This window comes from Eumetopias jubatus, unplaced genomic scaffold, assembly GCF_037043125.1.
Source record: "Eumetopias jubatus isolate StellerSeaLion01/CBP00866 unplaced genomic scaffold, mEumJub1_p1.0 scaffold_11, whole genome shotgun sequence".
NCBI lineage: Eukaryota > Metazoa > Chordata > Mammalia > Carnivora > Otariidae > Eumetopias > Eumetopias jubatus.
Window position 1 is genome coordinate 101288017 of NW_028274817.1, and position 20479 is coordinate 101308495.

Here is a 20479-nt window from a genome sequence, read left to right on the forward strand (position 1 = left end):
AATCACCATCTGAAATGGAGCAATCAAGATGGGAAAGATTAATCATGAACAAGAGTGATCTGCTTAGAGAAGTGGTATGGGTTATGAGGGAAGTAAGCCAGAACTTAAGTACTTATCTTTGGACTCCCAGTTCCAAAAGTTACACTCTTTAAAGTGGAGACAAAATGCTGATTAGTTGCATTTCAGAGGGATGGGCAAAGCTTCAAGGCTCGGGTGGCTGTCCCAAAGAGGAGATTCCCTCTTTGGCAAAGAACAGGATTAGAGTCTCCTGTTTGGGAGGGCACTTCCTGTATTTGATCTACGTGGTATTGGGTAAAGGTGTGGGCTCATCACAGTCTCTTAGCAAATACTCACTTGCTGACTGATGTGGGGTGTTTGCTCTGGTGTAATGTTCTTTTTGATTTGGCTTAAAGGTGAAAAACATTAGAAACCTCTAATGTTTCAGGTGACAGCCTCCACAGTAGTAGATTCACAAGGAAATGATGTCAGGAGAGCAGGGGATGAAGAGGGATTGGAGTGGGCTAAGGCGTGGAAATTTTGCATGGCTTTGGGCACGTAAATCCGGGGAAAGGCAACTAAGAAACACACAGTTCCTATGTCATTTTTTAGGGCAACATTAAGAGCTCCTTTCATCTGCATGGGGCTCTTTATGTAATGTGGGTGTGTGTACTGGGTTGGGACAATGAACAGGGAGCACATGTGTGCCTTTCTCCAAGCGGGCCTACTAGAACATTCCCGTCACCCCTGCCTCTCTCTCCCATTTCCTCCCTCTCTATCCATTATATGGAAAGAAGGGAGGCAACAAAGCCCGAGTCAAACTGCACTTAGTAAAAAGCCATGTATCCTTGCGCAGTTAGCATATATTATTTAAATATGTTGTGCTCGCTTCAGCAGCACATAGACTAAAATGGGAACGCTACAGAGATTAGAATGGCCCCTGTGTAAGGATGACAGGCAAAGTCACAAGCTGCTCCGTATTTTTGTATGTTAACTAACTGGAGTTAAAATAAAAACTAGGGGCACCTGGGTGGCTCAGTCGGTTAAGCGTCTGCCTTTCGGCTCAGGTCATGATCCTGGCCAGGGTCCTGGGATCGAGCCCTGCGTTGGGCTCTCCGCTCAGTGGGGAGCCTGCTTCTCCCTCTGCCTCTCCTCCTGGCTTGTGCTTTCTTTCTCATTCTCTCTCTCTCAGATAAATAAATAAATCTTAAAAAAAATCAAAACTTAAAAAAATAAATATGTTGCTGGTGCTGATGACATATCCCCAAAAGGTTATATAATATGCTTGTGAAATGCACAACAAAGAAAGGTTATATCTTTATTGGCAATTGTAAGTTACACATCTCTTGTTCGCCCCCCCCCACACTCATAGTGACTGTATATCAACTTGTCCATCAACTTTGGAGTCCAGAACAAAAGGCACATCAACTAAAAGAAAGAAGAGTTTTATTCTGTTAAAGAATAAAAGAAGGTCAACCCTAATGACTCCTCTAAAGCTTTATTTCCTGAGTTAAGAGCAAAAAAAAAAAAAATCTTTAGCGTTTGAAATTTAATGGTGCCATGCTTTGTTTTCTCTTTGCCAAATAAGGTTTAAGTCAAGGCTTATCTTTCTTGTCTGTGGGTCCTTATTGTTGGAAATTTTGAGTGTGCACTAAGCTTATCCTGACTATAGGTCAAAACTAGTTAAATGTCCTTCAGCAAGAAGGAACATGTTGAGAAATCGCAAATCATTGCTCTGTTTACATTTCTATTATAAAAGTTAAATATTTGTTCTAAGTCAAAGATGATTACTTTCAGTCACTTTTGTTTTTTTTAAAGATTTTATTTATTTATTTATCTGACAGAGACACAGCGAGAGAGGGAACACAAGCAGGGGGAGTGGGAGAGGGAGAAGCAGGCTTCCCGCAGAGCAGGGAGCGCGATGTGGGGCTCGATCCCAGGACCCTGGGATCATGACCTGAGCCGAAGGCAGACGCTTAACGACTGAGCCACCCAGGCGCCCCTCAGTCACTTCTTTTAATGAAAGTCATTTAGTGAAGCTACTCCAAAGCTAGGGGAACAGGAAACTTCTGTCTTTTTTTCTTATTCTATTGTACAGAAGCAATTAGAATTTAGTCCCTGCTCTAACTTGCAGAGATCCCTAACTTAATACAGAACTAGATTTTTTGGTGTATTTTGTCTTTGTTGGACAATACTAATGGATTTTTAAAAAAGATTTTATTCATTTATTTGACAGAGAGAGAGAGAGAACACGAGTTGTGGGCAGAGGCAGAGGGAGAGGGAAAAGCAGGCTTCCTGCTGAGCAGGGAGCCCAACACGGGGCTCGATACCAGGACCCTGAGATCATGACTTGAGCCAAGGCAGACACTCAATCAACTGAGCCATCCAGGCGCCCCATGGATTTGTTAATTATTCTTTGGAAATCAAGAGGTAGTTATAGAAGACCGAGTGGGGGGTGGGGAAAAGAATTACTCAGGTGAGGAAGTCTGCAAATTTAGTTTGAAGGCCATAACTTATTAACTGGATAACCTTGGGCAATAGATTAATTTGAATCACCTCTCTGATCTGAATGATATGAATTGCAGATGATTTGAAGGAACGGTAACTGTAAAACCCTAACATGGAATAATTAGTATACTAGTATACTAGTAATTAGGTCCTAAAAAGGAGTTAGACTGCCTGGGTTCAAATCCCAGCTCAATTGCCTAATGCACTGTGAACAGGAGTAAGTTACTTAACTTCTCCGTGCATCACTTCGCCATCCATAAAATGTAGACGAAAATACCACCTACCCACAGAGTTAAAATGATTAAATGAGCTAGGATACAAAGAGCACATAGAAAGGACTACACAAGAGCTAGTTATTATGCTGAGTGGTCTTAATATTGAAATTGGTTAATGATCATTCCATTAACAGAATAATTTGTCATACATCATGCTTGAATGTGACCATCAAGAAAGAGAAAAGAAAAACCTTTATGGATGACAACCTAAACCATATACACCCAAAGAGCTTACTGTCTACACTCAGTAATGTGACTTTATTACTTCATACTTTGCTGTCTTCGCCTTAACTTGCTGTCTCAGCAGATTCTTGCCCCAGAAGATAATAGTTGCAAATAACTTTATTGCTCATTCCAGGAACTTCCTGAAAGACACATTGCTCCTTGCCAGACTCTGAATTCCTTGCCTTAAAAATCCTCACCTCGTTGGGGTCACCAATCCTAAATTATGACATCACCATCCTTACCTAATCCTAACCAAGACTTCCTCACTGAAAGGCCTTCCTTAAGCCAGACTAGAATATCTCCTAACATCCTGGCTTCACCTCCCTACCCAAAGTTCTGTCAAGGTTGCTGTCTTTCACTGCAGTAAGGGTAAACCCAGCTTTATCTTATCAACAAGCTATCTTGGTGATACCTGTGGAGAGCCAGTATTCCATGTGGGTTAGTGAACTGAACTCTGGAACCGGAATGAGAAGAGAGGAATTGAAGTCACAGTCCTACCACTTGGACAAGTCAATAATTTTCAGATGCCTCTTCTGTAAAATGTACGTGTATAAAATGTATATGTACACGTCCAGTGTGTACACAAGTGCTCACCGGGTAAGGAACGCTTAATAAATGTTTCTTACATTGCCCCTCTTCTTTTTGGTTGCCTGCTGGGGAGGGGAAAGTTGGGTAAATGACTATACTGTTAGTCTGCTCAAGCTGTCACTTTTGGGTAAACCCTTCTCGGCCCCTCCTCAGCCACCTTGTAAATACAGCCAGTGAGGTGAAGACCGTGGAGGATGGGGATACTCCTTCCCACCTGAGATACCATAGTTTCCTTTCTTCCTTTCCTCCTTCTGTCCTCCCTCCTTCCCTCCCTTTCTTTTTTCCTCCCTTTCTTCCTTCCCCCTCCCTTTCATTCTTCCTTCCTTTCTTCCTTCTTTAAGGTTTATTTATTTTAGAGAGAGAAAGAGAGCACGCACACATGAGCAGGAGGGGCAGAGGGAGAGGAAGGGAGAGAATCTCAAGCGGACTCTGCACTGAGCATAGAGCCCAACGCAGGGCTTGATCTCATGGCCCCGAGATCACAACTTGAGTGAAACCAAGAGTTGGATGTTTAACCGACTGTGCCACCCAGATGCCCCACCATAGTTTTCTGAAGGGAATACAGGTGGGACCCAGAGCAAGTATTAAACTGTATTTAGGGACACCTGGGTGGCTCAGGCAGTTGAGCATCTGCCTTTGGCTCAGGTCATGATCCCAGAGTCCTGGGATCGAGTTCCGGGATCGAGTTCCGGCATCGAGCTCCTACCTCAGCTCCTACCTTTGTCCCTCCCCCTGCTTGTGTGCTGGTGTGTGCACTCTCTAATAAATAAATCTTTTAAAAAAATAAACTGTTTTTATCTGCAGAGAGATAGTAACTGATCCAAAATCCTAAGGCTGGAGGACCGAGAAGGACCAACACTCAGCTCCTTTGTTCTTCAGAACCTTGCAGGCATGTGGGAGGTGAGCTATATGGTCATCTCCCAGGTCTTCATCACTTTGTGCACTGCCTCCTCTCCTCCTCCTTTCTCGCTTCCTGTGCCAGTTATTGCTTCCTTGATGTTCAGGTCCAAATTTACCCTTTTCACCTGCAGGTGGGAAAATGGGTCAGGACTCTTGAAACTCCTCTGCTAGCTGCAGTGTTAAGCTTTGTAAGGTGTTTGAGGAGACACTGCAGGAGGAAAGGATTTCCCATCATGCTCTGATGGGCTTGCTCTGCAGGACCATTTACATGCTGGGCTTCACTAGTGCACAGGTCCCACAGTGCACAGAAGCTGGCAGCATCTATTGTCCTGAAGTTTCCCCTGGCACCCATCGGGAGTGATTTTATAGCAGGGTGCCTCTTGTGAGACACCTCCCTGTGAACAGCTTCCCAGGAATCCTAGAGGACAGATATTCTCTAGCAAGTTACCAGTGGGTTTCTGGCAACTTCTACTGGCTTGACACCACAATGACTTTTCTTTCATCCACTTAGTCATGACCCTGACTTCTCAAAAAGATTTGGATTTCAGCCTTCAGGGAGGGGTATCTTCCTTGGGCACTCTATGTTGAGTCTAGGGGTTTCGAATGCCCCTGTATCTTCTATTCCTATCTTTTGTAGCATTCTCTTCACCTTTTAAAAAAGTTTTTATTTAAATTCCAGTTAACACAGTGTTATATTAGTTTCAGGTGTACAATATAGCAATTCAATGCTTCCATCCATCACCCTGTGCACAACACAACAAGCACACTCCTTAATCCCCATCACCTGTTTAACCTTCCCCTCTGGTAACCCTCAGTTTGCTCTCTATAGTTAAGAGTCTGTTTCTTGGTTTGCTTTTCTCTTTTTCCCCTCACTCACTTGTTTCGTTTCTTAAATTCCACGTGTGAGTGAAATCACATGGTATTTGTCTTTCTCTGACTTATTGTGCTTAGCATAATATTCTCTAGTTCCATACTCATCGTTGCAAATGGCAAGATTTCATGCTTTTCCATGGCTGGGGGGAGGGGCAAAGGGCGAGGAAGAGAGAGAATCTTAAAGGAGGCTCCACGCCCAGCCTGGAGCCCATTACAGGGCTCAATCTCATGACCCTGAGATCACGACCTGAGCCGAAATCAAGAGTCAGACACTTAATTGACTGAACCACCCAGGCCACCCTGAGCTTCTAAAGAATTTAAAGTCATTGATTTTATGTCTTGCCACTTTACTGAATTCCTGTATGAGTTCTAGCAGTTTTGGGGTCGAGTCCTTTGGGTTGCATTTCTGTGCACCAACAAGAAGATAGAAGAAAGAGAAATTAAGGAGTTGGTCCCATTTACAATTACACCCAAAACCATAAGATACCTAGGAATAAATCTAACCAAAGAGGCAAAGAATCTGTACTCAGAAAACTATAGAATACTCACGAAAGAAATTGAGGAAGACACAAAGAAATGGAAAAACATTCCATGCTCATGGATTGGAAGAACAAATATTGTGAAAATGTCTATGCTACCCAGAACAATCTACACATTTAGTGCAATCCCTATCAAAATACCATCCACTTTTTTCAAAGAAATGGAAAAATAATCCTAAAATTTGTATGGAACCAGAAAAGACCCCGAATAGCCAGAGGAATGTTGAAAAAGAAAAGCAAAGCCGGTGGCATCACAATTCCGGACTTCCAGCTCTATTACAAAGCTGTCATCATCAAGACAGTATGGTACTGGCACAAAAACAGACACATAGATCAATGGAACAGAAAAGAGAGCCCAGAAATGGACCCTCAACTCTATGGTCAACTAATCTTCGACAAAGCAGGAAACAATGTCTAATGGCAAAAAGACAGTCTCTTCAACAAATGGTGTTGGGAAATTGGACAGCCACATGCAGAAGAATGAAACTGGACCATTTCCTTACACCACACACAAAAACAGACTCAAAATGGATTAAAGACCTAAATGTGAGACAGGAATCCATCAAAATCCTAGAGGAGAACACAGGCAGCAGCCTCTTCAACCTCAGCCGCAGCAACTTCTTCCTAGATACATCACCAAAGGCAAGGGAAGCAAGGGCAAAAATGAACTATTGGGACTTCATCAAGATAAAAAGCTTTTGCACAGCAAAAGAAACAGTTCACAAAACCAAAAGACAACTGACAGAAATGGGAGAAGATATTTGCAAATGACATCTCAGGTAAAGGGCTAGTATCCAAAATCTATAAAGAACTTATCAAACTCAACACCCAAAGAACAAATGATCCAATCAAGAAATGGGCAGAAGACATGAACAGACATTTCTGCAAAGAAGACATCCAAATGGCCAACAGACACATGAAAAAGTGTTCAACATCACTCGGCATCAGGGAAATCCAAATCAAAACCTCAATGAGATACCAGCTCACACCAGTCAGAATGGCTAAAATTAGCAAGTCAGGAAATGACAGATGTTGGCGAGGATGCGGAGAAAGGGGAACCCTCCTACACTGTTGGTGGGAATGCAAGCTGGTGCAACCACTCTGGAAAACAGTATGGAGATGCCTCAAAAAGTTGAAAATAGGGGCGCCTGGGTGGCTCAATCGTTAAGCGTCTGCCTTCGGCTCAGGTCATGATCCCAGGGTCCTGGCGATCCCAGGACCCTGCATCGGGCTCCCTGCTCGGCGGGAAGGCTGCTTCTCCCCTCTCCCACTCCCCCTGCTTGTGTTCCCTCTCTTGCTGTCTCTCTCTCTGTCAAATAAATAAATAAAAAATCTTAAAAAAAAAAGTTGAAAACAGAGCTACCCCTACGACCCAGCAATTGCCCTACTGGGTATTTACCCCAAGGATACAAATGTAGGGGCGCCTGGGTGGCTCAGTTGGTTAAGCGACTGCCTTCGGCTCAGGTCATGGTCCCAGGGTCCTGGGATTGAGCCCCGCATCTGGCTCCCTGCTCGGCGGGAAGCCTGCTTCTCCCTCTCTGACTCCCCCTGCTGGTGTTCTCTGTCAATTAAATACATAAATAAAATCTTTAAAAAAAAAGATACAAATGTAGTGATCCAAAGGGGTACTTTTACCCCAATGTTTATAGCAGCAATGTCCACAATAGCCAAACTATGGAAAGAGCCAAGATGTCCATCAACAGATGAATGGATAAAGAAAATATGGTAAATATACGCAATGGAATATTATGCAGCCATCAAAAAACCCCCCAAATCTTGCCATTTGCAACGACGTGGATGGAACTAGAGGGTATTATGCTAAGAGAAATAAGCCAGTCAGAGAAAGACAAGTATCATATGATCTCACCAATATGTGGAATTGAAAAACAAGACAGAGGCTCATAAGGGAAGGAAGGAAAAAATGAAACAAGATGAAACCAGAGAGGGAGACCAACCATAAGAGACTCTAAATCTCAGGAAACAAACTTAGGGTTACTGGAGTGGTGGGGGTGGGAGGGATGGGGTGGCTGGGTGATAGTCATTGGGGAGGGTATGTGCTATGGTGAGCTCTGTGAATTGTGCAAGACTGTTGAATCACAGACCTGAACCTCTGAAACAAATAATACATTATGTGTTAAAAAAAAAAAAAGAGAGAGAGATGATAGTAGGAAGGGAAAAACGAAGGTGGGGGGAATCAGAGGGGGAGACGAACCGTGAGAGAGTATGGACTCTGAGAAACAAACTGAGGGTTCTAGAGGGGAGGGGGGAAGGGGGTTGGGTCAGTCCGGTGATGGGTATTAAAGAGGGCACATTCTGCATGGAGCACTGAGTGTTATACGCAAATGATGAATCATGGAACACTGCATCAAAAACTAATGATGCAATGTATGGTGACTAACATAATAAAATTAAAAAAAAACTCTTATATTTTTATTTTCGAGACAAAGCAAGAGAGAGAACACGAGCAGGGGGAGTGGGAGAGGAAGGAGGCTTCCCGCTGAGCAGAGAACCCGATGCGGGGCTCGATCCCAGGACCCTGGGATCATGACCCGAGCCGAAGGCAGTTGCTTAACCGACTGAGCCACCCAGGCAGCCCTCTACTGATTACTTTTTAATGTTAAACCAGCCTTCTAGGGGGCGCCTGGGTAGCTCAGTCGGTTAAGCAACTGCCTTCGGCTTGGGTCATAATCCCCGGGTCCCGGGATGAAGCCCCGCATCGGGCTCCCTGCTCGGCGGGGAGCCTGCTTCTCCCTCTGCCTCCTATTCCACCTGCTTGTGCTCAATCTCTCTGCGTCAAATAAATACATAAAATATTTAAAAATAAAAAAAAAAACAGCCTTGTATTCCTGGGTGAACCCAACTTGATCATGATGTATTATCCTTTTTATATATTATCAGATTCAATTTTCTGGGGCAGTCATAGGGCTTACGTAGCATGTTTCCCGTTTTTCAGGGATTATTGTCCTTCATTGTCTAATGTCCAATGTTTTGAAAACTGTTGTTTCATAACTTTGTTCCTGTCAATCCAGACCCTGTTTGTTATTCCAGCTTTGCTAGCAACAGAAATCCAAATGACACATTAACATAAATGCTAAAGGGATCATGGCAAAAACTGTCTCTTTTAGTCTGCAAGCCAAACAAGGTGTGTGTTTCCATGTTAAGTCACAGATGAGACTCAGGAACAGAGTAAATGGAAATAAAAATCCAAGGCTCAGGAGGCATCTTCAGGTTTGAGGAAGTTAGACTTTTTTGGTGTTGCTAACACTTCTATTTAAAAAATAAATTACACATGTAAGGAAGGTAGAAATAAGTCTTCTTCTGTTGGTATTATGTTTATTTTAAGAGAAGATATTGTTGGTGTGTATACACACACATACATACACAGGAGTGGGGAAACACAGTAAAATTAAATTAAGATTAAAAAAAAAACTTTCTATTGGTGTACTTCACACTGAAATCCTTTAAACTGAACCTAGGCCCTCCAAAAAAAAAAAAATTAGTCAAGGGTGGTATCATATAGGTTAAAAGGCATTCAATATTCATAGAATTGCTCATCACAGAAGCTCAACTTTTAAGATAAGTATACTTGTTACTGGTTGTTCCATAAGCTCAGGAATACTTCAGCTTTGAGAATATATTCCAACTACTCCAATCTTATTGAACTGCAAGGCAAAATTAAACCTCCCCAGTGAAAGTAGTGGTTCCAGAAACATCTGGTGTTTATAAACAGAAGCTTGTGGGTGAAGACCATGTCTCCCCAATTTGTTAGCCATTCAATACTGCATTGACAGACAAACTGGAGTGATCTAAAAGCTAGAACTTAATTATGTTGGCCAATTTAGCTAGAGTCACTCTCCTAGGGTATTCATTTTCTTTTCCTAGGGCTTTTAGTTTAATTTCACTTTTCAATGATGTATTTATTAATTCACATAATGGTGCTTTTAGGAAGGTCTTGAGATACGGTCTCAGGATCTGTGTGAAGGCTCAGACCCAGCAGGAAGAAGACACTGCTTACAATGGCTTCCTCTAGACACATTCTTTTTATCTCTGCAGTAACTCACTTTTCACAATGTGAACTGAGCTCCCTCTGAGAGGGGTGTATAAACCCTTTTTGCTTCAGTCATACTTGACTGTTTTATTAGGCAAAGATCCAAGGGTAGGCTACCATCATAATTTTTTAAATCTTAATCTCCTTTGAATACAATGAAATCTCAGCCACTGTAACACATTCATTAATCCAGCACTTTATACACATCACAGCGTGAGATCTCTTGGCTCACATTTTCCTTCAGCGAACTTTCCATTTTTCCAAAATGTAATATTTATGAAGCAGCTAAATTTCTCTGCTCAAAAGACCATTAGTAGAATGACAACATAGTTTAAAGAGGTATTAACAAGATTGCATACTTTGAGCTCTGGTTTCAGATTGACCTAAATTTGAATCTTGGCTTTATTACTTAACAGCTGTATAAGTGCTTCAGTTTCCTCATTTGTTTATTTTTTTCCCTGAAGATTTATTTACCCATTTGAGAGAGAGAGCAGGGGGAGGGGGAGAGGGAGAGAGAGAATCTCCGGCAGACTCCCCACTAGGTGCAGAGCCTGACGTGGGGCTCGACCCCACGACTCCGAGAGCATGACCTGAGCTGAAATCAAGAGTTAGCCGCTCAGCTGACTGAACCACCCAGGCACCACCTCATTCTTTTAGCTTAAATGAATTTTATTTGTAGACAACCTACCTGACACATTTACTTTTTTTTTTTTCAATAAATGGCTCCACCCCAAATAGGTCAAGGTCGAAATAAATGAAGAGCTCAAGGTGGCATCAGTCCCATTCATCTAGGTCCTGGTGTCGTGTGGCTGAAGAGCTGCAGCTTCTTATGGCAACAGGTGATACATCCAAAGTCATAGCCAAGTTCATTAACATGTTTCCATTTCTACACCATCCTTAAAGGGAATCCTATATGGGGTCACACCATCCCCAGAATAGTCCAGCAGAGCAACCATGCCATCTCGGTTCATGTTTTCATCAACAGAGAACGGGTAGTTTTTGCACTTAGCGAGGATGTGCTTGATTTGTTCTGCAGCCCCTGTCATAAAAGGTTTTACTCTTTCTGGCCTCTGTTCTTCAAGTTTGCCTTTGATCGATTTCATGTCATCTCTGACGTACTTCTTGTAGGCTTCTTCGGTGCAGCTGGTTTCTGCCAGTGATGGTTCAGGACAGTATCAACACCAGGCATGACTGTGCTTTCTGTACCTCCACCCTCGGAGGTGGAGGCATTTCCCCCAGTGAGCGAGTCATCAGTGTTACCCTCCGTCCTCCTGACCATCCTTCCCTCCACCTCCAGGCACAGCCCCTGTGCCATCTCCCAGATCTTGTAGATGGTGGACAACATCTCATCCTAGCGGATGAGGTCCTGGGAGATGATCATGATGGTGGCTGGAGAGGAAGGATGGTGGTGCTAGCTTAACAGGAGCCGGGAGCTCTGAGCAAACGTGGTGCAGCCAGAGCAGTGCTGGGAAGAGGGTGGAGAAGGTGAAAAGAAAGCTCAGTTTCCTCATTTTTAAAAATGGGATATGACTAGTATCTAATTCATGAGGTCGTGGAAATGAATAAATGAAATAAAATATGTAAAGTGCTTCGTAATGTGTCCAAAACATGGCAAGTGCTTAAGGAATTATATTTTTGTGTCAGATTAAAAGCAAAATAGTGAGAATGTTTTCAAGGGAATGTAGATCTTTTAAAAAAGACAAAAAATTTCCGGTTTTCCTGGGAAAATAACAAATGGAAGTAGGCTATTGGAGTTTGGTGACCTTGACCCTCTGAGGATGATCCTACTCAGTTTCTTTGCTTCTAAGTCTTTGCCTGGCCAACTGCTTCTCCTGCATACACAATCATAAATGGAATAAACTGACTTTCATGTGCCATCACTTGCTTCCCTAGGAGGATCCAGAAAAATCCATGTCACAAACTAAGATGTAAACGGCACCCTTGAGTGTGCAGAGCACACAGCTGCACAGGGAACCAGTTGACATTCATGTGACCATCACTCCTTCCACACTGACCACATCAGGGATCCAAAAACTCCATGGTGAAGACCAGGATGTGAATGACTTATCTTGAGTACACAGTGCCTACAACCATACTCAGTCTACTTGTATGTGCCCAAAATTTACCTGTACATGAGCATGGATAGAAAGGTCCGTGGTGCAGACTGTGTTGTGAATGGCACTAAATGAGTCTGGAGTGCAATCAACAGCAAATGGAATAGGTTTAATTTATTGTGGCCGTTACATACCTCCATGGTACGAAGCAAGGAGTCCACGAATATCCGTGGAATAGGTAGGTAGGACAGTGAATTGCCCTCCTTCAGGTGTGCACCGCACTGAACTGCACGTGGAAGAAGTCTACTTTCGTGTGGGCATTACTTATTACAACTTTAAGAATAGAGGAGTCTAGAAAAACACCATGAACTAGACCACAGAGTCAATGAAATCCATTCATTTGTGCACTGCATGCGTATGTGTATTGAATATATCTACTTTCATTTGGTAATTTCTTACCCCTATATGAACCTCAGAAATACACATTGTATGTAATATATATAATAGTATATGAATGGCACCCTGTGAGTTGTGCAGTGTACCCAAAGTTCAAGGAATATTTTTTTATGATGCCCTTGGTTATCTCCACATTGACCATATCAGAAGTCCAGAAATATCCATGGCACCAGACTGTTGTATGAGTGGCAAAGCTTGAACATGCTGGACAAAGAACCATTCATGGGATAAATCTAGTTTAATGAGACCCTCATTTTCCCTACATTGGGAATATAAACAGGAAAGATCCATGATATAGACTGATAGGAATATGGCGGCCTCGGAGTGTATAGTGCACACAGGTTTTCATGGAATGGTCCTTTTTAAAAAAATTGATATAACATTAGTTCCCAGCGTAGAATGTAATAATTTGATACTTGTATATAGTGCAAAATGTTCACAATAAATCCAGTTACTATCCATCACCATACATAGGTGCAAGTGTGTGTTTTTTTTTTTTTTTAAGATTTTATTTATTTATTTGACAGAGAGAGAGAGCACAAGCGGGGAGAGCGGCAGGCAGAGGGAGAGGGAGAAGCTCAGCAGGGAGCCCGATGCAGGGCTCGATCCCAGGACCCTGAGATCATGACCTGAGCTGAAGGCAGAGGCCTAATGTACTGAGCCACCCAGAGCTCCTCTCCTAACTGCTTTCAAATATGCAATATAGTATTATTAATTATAGTCACCACACTGTACACAATATCCTCATGACATATTTTACAACTGGAAATTTGTACCTTTTGACATCCTTTACCCACTTCACACACCACTACTCTCTACCTCAGGCAACTACCAGTCTGTTTTCTATATCCATGAGCTCATTTTTTTTTTTTTAAAGAGTCAACATACAAATGAGATCATATGGTATTTAACCTCTTTGGCCTGACTTATTCCACTTAGCAAAATGTCCTCAGGGTCCAGCCACACTGTCATAAATGGCAAGATTTCATTCTTTTTTATGGTTGAATAATATTGGGTCATATATATATATATATATAGTATTCATAATATATATACTATATGAAAAGATTATATATATGCATGCATATTATATGTATATGGAAATACATATATAGCTATATTATATATAATGTATATATACAAGACAAATATATAATACACATTATATATATACACACACATACATGCACAAACATGTAGATACCATATTTTCTTTTTTTAAAGTTTTTAATTCCAGTTAACCCACTGTGTTATATTAGTTTCAGATGTACAATATGGTGATTCAACACTTCCCTACATCACCCAGTGCTCAACACAACAAGTGCACTCCTTAATCCCCATCACCTGTTTAACCCTCCCCTCTGGTAACCCTCAGTTTGTTCTCTATAGTTAAGAATCTGTTTCTTGGTTCGCCTCTTTTTTTTCCCTTCACTCATTTGTTTCGTTTCTTAAATTCCACATGAGTGAAATTGTATGGTATTTGTCTTTCTCTGACATATTTTGCTTAGCATAATACTCTCTAGCTTCATCTATGTTATTGCAAATGGCAATATTTTGTTTTTATGGCTGAGTAATATTCCATTGTGTCTGTGTGTGTGTGCGCGCGCACACACACACACCACATCTTCTTTATCCATTCATCAATCAATGGACACTTGGGCTGCTTCCATATCTTGGCTATTGTAAATAATGCTGCAGTAAACATCATGGTGCACGTATCCCTTTGGATTAGTAGTTTTGTATTCTTTGGGTAAATGCCCAGCAGTACAATTGCTGGATTGGAGGGTAGTTCTATTTTTAACATCTTGAGGAATCTCCATACTGTTTTCCAGAATGGCTGCACCAGTTTGCATTCCCACCAAGGGTGCAAGAGGGTTCCCCCTTCTTCACATCCTCGCTAACACCTGCCGTTTCTTATGTTGTTGATTTTAGCCATTCTGACAGGTGTGAGGTGATAGCTCACTTGTAGTTTCAATTTGCATTTCCCTGATGATGAGTGATGTTGAGCATCTTTTCATGTGTCTGTTGGCCATCTGGATGTCTTCTTTCGAGAAATGTCTATTCACGTCTTCTGCCCATTTTAAATTGGATTATTTGTTTTTGGGGGCTCAGTTTTACAAGTTCATTATATATTTTGAATACTAAACCTTTATTGGATATATCATTTGCAATTATCTTCTCCCATTCAGTAGGTTGCTGTTTAATTTTGTTGATTGTTTCTTTTGCCATGCAAAAGCTTTTTATTTTGATGTAGTCCCAATAGTTTATTTTGGCTTTTGTTTTCCTTGCCTCAGGGGACCTATCTAGAAAAAAAGTTGCTATAGCCAATGTCAGAGAAATTACTCTTTTCTAGGATTTTTACGGTTTCAGGTCTCACATTTAGGTCTTTAATCCACCTTGAATTTATTTTTGTGCATGGTGTAAGAAAGTGGTTCAGTTTCATTCTTTTGCATGTTGCTGTCCAGTTTTTCCAACACCATTTGTTGAAGAGACTTTTTCCTAATACCACATCTTCTTTATTTGAGTCACCCAGTGATGGACATTTAGGTTGTTTCTGTGTCTTGGCTATTGTAAATAATGCTGCAATGAATATGAGAGTGCATCTATCTTTTCAAATCAGCACTTTTTTAAAAAAAAGATTTGTTTTATTTTTGTGAGAGAGAGAGTATGAGAGAGAGAGAGAGAGAGAGCGCACAAGCAGGGGGAGTGGCAGGCAGAGGGAGAAGCAGACTCCCTGCTGAGCAGGGAGCCCAACACAGGGCTCGATCCCAGGACCCTGGGATCATGACCTGATCCAAAGGCAGACGCTTAACCGACTGAGCCACCCAGGTACCCCTAAATTAGCACTTTTAAAAAAAGATTATTTATTTTAGGAGGAAGGGGCAGAGGGAGAGGGAGAGAAAGTCTTAAGCAGACTCCACACTGAGCACAGAGCCTGATGTGGGGCTCGATCTCACAATCCTGAGATCACAATCTGAGCAGAAATCAAGAGTTGGATGCTTAATCAACTGTGCCACTGAGGCACCCGTTTTTTTTTTTTTTTCTTTTTTCCAGACAAATACCCAGAAGTGTAATTGCTGGATCATATGGTAGTTCTATTTTTAATTTTCTGAGGAACCTCCATATGTTTTCCATAGTGGCTGTACCAATTTACATTCCAACCAACTGTGTACAAGGGTTCCCTTTTTTTACATCCTTGTCAATACTCGTTTTTTCATCCTTTTGATAATAGCCAGGTGTGAAATGCCATCTCACTGTGATTTAGATTTCCATTTTGCATAATCCTTCTTTGCTGTAGAAATCACTTACTTCCTCATTGAGCATATGAGGAGCCCAGAAAGATCTATGTCACAAACTAGGATGTGATTGACATCCTTAAATCTTTTAGTGCACCAAAATTTACGCAGAATATATTTACTTGAATGTGGCATTTATCCCCACAAGTATATGGGCCCAGAACTCATCATGTGATTGGCAGCCTTTAAATTGTGCAGTACACTCAACTGTATATGCAGTAAAACTAATTTTATAAGGCCATCATTAACCTCCACACTGACCATAAGAAGTATCTTTCTAAGATCCATGGCATAGACTAGAATGTGGCTTTCAGTCCTTGAATAGCACAGTATATCCAACTGTAAGTGAAATAAGTATAAGCTGATATGACCATCACTTATCTCCACATTAACATATGACAAAGCCAGACATAACCACGGTATTTACCAGATAGTGACTAGCACCTCTTCAGTTGTATAGTGTCCCCGAATGTACAAGGATGATTTCTCTTTTTTTTTTTTTTTAAGATTTTATTTATTTGACAGAGAGAGACACAGCAAGAGAAGGAACACGAGCAGGGAGAGTGAGAGAGGGAGAAGCAGGTTTCCCGCTGAGCGGGGAGCCCGATGCGGGGCTCGATCCCAGGACCGTGGGATCATGACCTGAGCCGAAGGCAGACGCCCAATGACTGAGCCACCCAGGCGCCCCAAGGATAATTTATTTTCACACGACCATTATTTACCCCCACACTGAGCATATGAAGAGATTAGAAAGATCCATGGCATAGACTGGGATATGATTATCACCACTTCTTTCAGTGTACTTAAAATACATAGCACAGTCTAATTTCATGTGGCCAACACATACTTCCACATCGAATATATGACAAACCCAGAAAGATTCATGACATAGACTATAATATGAATAGAATCCCTTAAACTGTGGAGTATGTCCACATTTATTTTTACGAGACTGTCACTAACTACACCATATGATGGGTCAAGAAAGTTACATGGTATATAAAACATAAATGGCACCAACTGAGTTGTGCAGTGCAATTATCAGTACTTACCTCTATTTTGAGCATGTTAGGAATCCAGAAATAAACCTGGCATAGACTGATTTGAATGGCAACTTCTGAGTGTGCAGTACTCACAACTGAACACGGAATAAGTCTTCTGTTACGTGGCCATCTTTTACCTCCACAGTGAACATATAAAGAGTCCAGAAAGATCTCTGATTGCTTCTTGGCCTTTTGGCTAAGATTGAGTGCAGAAAAATCTGTGGAAAAGAGTAGAATGTGAATGCCCCCTTTAGCTGTGCAGTGCACCCAGCTGTATATGGAATGTCTACTTTCATGTAGTCATAACTTACCTTCATGTTCAGTACATAAAGAATTAAGAAAGATCCATGGTATAGACTGTGAGGTGATTAGTGCCCTTGGATCTGTCTAGTCTTTTCAACAATATATAGACTAAGCATATTTTTATGTCATTCACTAATTTACATTCACATATGAGTAGCTCTGAATAATTTATGGTGTAGACCATGGAAGAAATAGCATCCCTTCAGTTATTCAGTGCAGTGATCTGTACATGGTAGATCTCTTTCCAATATCTATCCATTCTTTCTTCTTCCCTGAATTCCCAAGTTCAGATTCCCAGAATTTTAGCCAGGTCAATAGACACCAAAATAAAGACAGTAGTTCTCAGCCTCCATTGTAACTAAGTGTGGCTATATAACTAAATTCTAGATCATGTGTGTAAGACATGGGAAACTCCCAGGAAGTGTCCTTAAAGGGAGGTAGATGCTCTTCTCCTTCCCCTCTTCCTGCAAATTTGAATGAGAATGTGATAGTTGAGGCTAAAGCAGTCATCTTGGAACATGAGGCAGAAGCTATGTGTTGAGGATAATGGAGCAACGAACTGGAATGACTCTGAACACTTAATGATTGTTGAGTCACTATATCAGCTCTGGACGGCTGCTTTTGACTACTGACTTGAAAGCTAACTTGCTTGGGGTTGCCTGGGTGGCCCAGTCGGTTAAGTGTCTGACTTCAGTTCAAGTCATGATCTTGGGGTCCTGGGATCGAGGCCCACGTTGGGCTCCCTGCTCAGTGGGGAATCTGCTTCTCACTCTCCCTCTGCCCCTACCCCCACTCATGAGTGTGCTCTCTCTCTCAAATAAACAAATAAATCTTTTAAAAAAAAGAACGCTAACTTGCTTAAGCCATTAATTTAGGATAAGAGTTACACAAAGCCATTCCAAATTCCAACACACAATGGTTAATTTTATGTGTCAATGTGACTAGGCAATGGTATCCAACTGTTTGACCAAACACCAGCATAGATGTTGCGGAAGGTATTTTTTAGATGAGATTGACATTTAAAAAACTAGACTTTGAGTAAAGTAGATTATTCTCCATAATGTAGGTGGGCCTCATCCAAACAGTTGAAGGCCTTAAGAGAAAAGACCACCTTGAAGGAAGGAATTTTGCCTCCAGTTGGCCTTCCAATTTAAGACATTAATTTCTTGGTGGGATTTCCAGCTTGTCAGCCTGCCCTGCAGATTTAGGGCTTTCTAGCTCCTGCAACCATATGAGGAAATTACTTGAAATCTCTCTCTCTGAGAGAAAGATCTATTTATATACCTATGTCTATATATTCTGTTTCTCTGAAGAAACCCGACTTACACACCAACTAATTCAGTTTCTAATTTATTTCAGTTTAGTATAGCCTGTTTTTACAAGGTGACGGCAAATTTAAAGACCACTGAATGTTGTAGAGACCAGCTCTGAGCCAATAGTGTGACTTTTGAGCAAGCCGTTTTTTATCTCCAAAATTAGGCGCAGATAGGTAATAATTAGGTAGTAATACCCCACATTTATCACAGAAGTGCTTTGAGAACAAAACAGTTGTGTTGTTTGGAAAACAAATAAAGGCCTTTATGAAAATTCTCTTAAGGGTGCCTGGTTGACTCAGCTGGTTAAGCAACCAACTCTTGATTTCAGCTCAGTTCATAATCTCAGGATTGTGAGATAGAGCCCTGCACTGGGCTCCACACTGAACATAAAGTCTGCTTAAGAGTCTCTCTCTCCCCCTCTCTCTCTGCTCCTCCCCCCTGTGCACATGCACAGTCTCTTTCTCACTCTCTCGGAAAAAAGAAAATCCTCTTAAAAATTATAAAGTACTTAATAAATGTAAGACCACTATTTTTGACTTTGAAAACAAGTTACTTGTCAACTGTCAAGTAAAACAACTTATTAAACAGCTAAAAAGAACAGATTTTGCAGCTTGTAAAAGAGCAATCACTCTACTTTTAAGTGCTGCAATAAAAATTGGAAATGTATGTTTGCAAAATTCCATTCATAACTGGGGTATTTTGTCTTGTTATTGGATCTAATAGGATGGGGAATTGGTATACTATGTGCTCATGTCCAAATGCCCACCATCAGGATTTTAAGGTGTTTGGAGGTCTTGTCAAAATTGTATACCAAGATGCATGCCTTCTTCACCTCTACCTGGATCTTATCATCCAAATTTCACTAGCTAGAAAAGCATCCCTTGTCCTTGACCTGAATTGGAGCCTATGTTTCAGGACTGTTCCTATGACTTCCCTTTGTTATAAACAACCACTTTAAAAAACAAAACAAAAATTTTTCTCTTATATGATGTATTCCACATACATAATTATCAACATTTGGAGTTTTGCTGGGGCACCTGTGTGGCTCAGTCAGTTGAGCATCTGCCTCTTGATTTTGGCTCAGGTCATGATCTCAGGGTTGTGGAATCCAGCCCCACGTTGGGCTCCATGCTCAGTGGGGAGTCTGCTTCTCTCCCTCTCCCTCCTCCTCTCTCTCTCTCTCTCTAAAATAAATAAATAAATCTTTAAAAACATATTTGGAGTTTTACCTCACTGTCTTTTTTGCACCCCCAAACTCCTTTTATTACAGGGTTTTGATTATCTCTATCAAGACTCCAACCCTCCCTAACACAAACCATCTCCAAGCATCCTTCTGTTTGCCTTATTGGTTTCTGCCACATAAATGTCTTCATTATTTCTATTAAGTCTTCCTCGATATGCAGCCCCCCAAAACTGATTATGCCTTCATCACATGAAATCTCTTATTCCCTGGAATATATCACTCTTTGTCATCCCTCTTGCGTCTATCTATGTGTTTTTTCTTGCCTGTACATGTTTTGGATTACTGTAATACCTTTTTTTTTATTATTAACATATAATGTGTTATTTGTTTTAGGGGTACAGGTCTGTGATTCATCAGTCTTACACAATACACAGCGCCCACCATACACATACCCTCTCCAATGTCCATCACCCAGCCACCCCATCCCTCCCACCCCCCCCCACTCCAGCAACCCTCAGTTTGTTTCCTGAGGTTAAGAGTCTCTTACGGTTTGTCTCCCTCTCTAGTTTCATCTTGTTTCATTTTTTTCCTCTCTTCCCCTATGATCCTCTGCCTTGTTTCTCAAATTCCACATATCAGTGAGATCATATGATACTTGTCTTTCTCTGATTGACTTATTTAGCTTAGCATAATACCCTCTAGTTCCGTCCACGTTGTTGTAAATGGCAAGATTTCATTCCTTTTGATGGCTGCATAATATTTCATTGTATATATACACCACATCTTCTTTATCCATTCATCCATCGATGGACATTTGGGCTCTTTCCGTAGTTTGGCTATTGTGGACATTGTTATAAACACTGGGGTGAAGGTGC

General features: G+C 41.4%; 1 non-coding gene and 1 pseudogene across 1 annotated transcript; one reads left to right on the forward strand and one right to left on the reverse strand.

The window, feature by feature from the left end:
• The first annotated feature begins 878 nt into the window (after positions 1 to 878).
• On the forward strand, positions 879 to 982 carry LOC114197611 (U6 spliceosomal RNA). The gene has a single exon (XR_003606928.1). It is a non-coding gene; the product is annotated as a U6 spliceosomal RNA (small nuclear RNA).
• Positions 983 to 10822: 9840 nt separating this feature from the next.
• Positions 10823 to 11334, reverse strand: LOC114197584 (translationally-controlled tumor protein-like; annotated as a pseudogene).
• Between the last annotated feature and the right edge of the window lie 9145 nt (positions 11335 to 20479).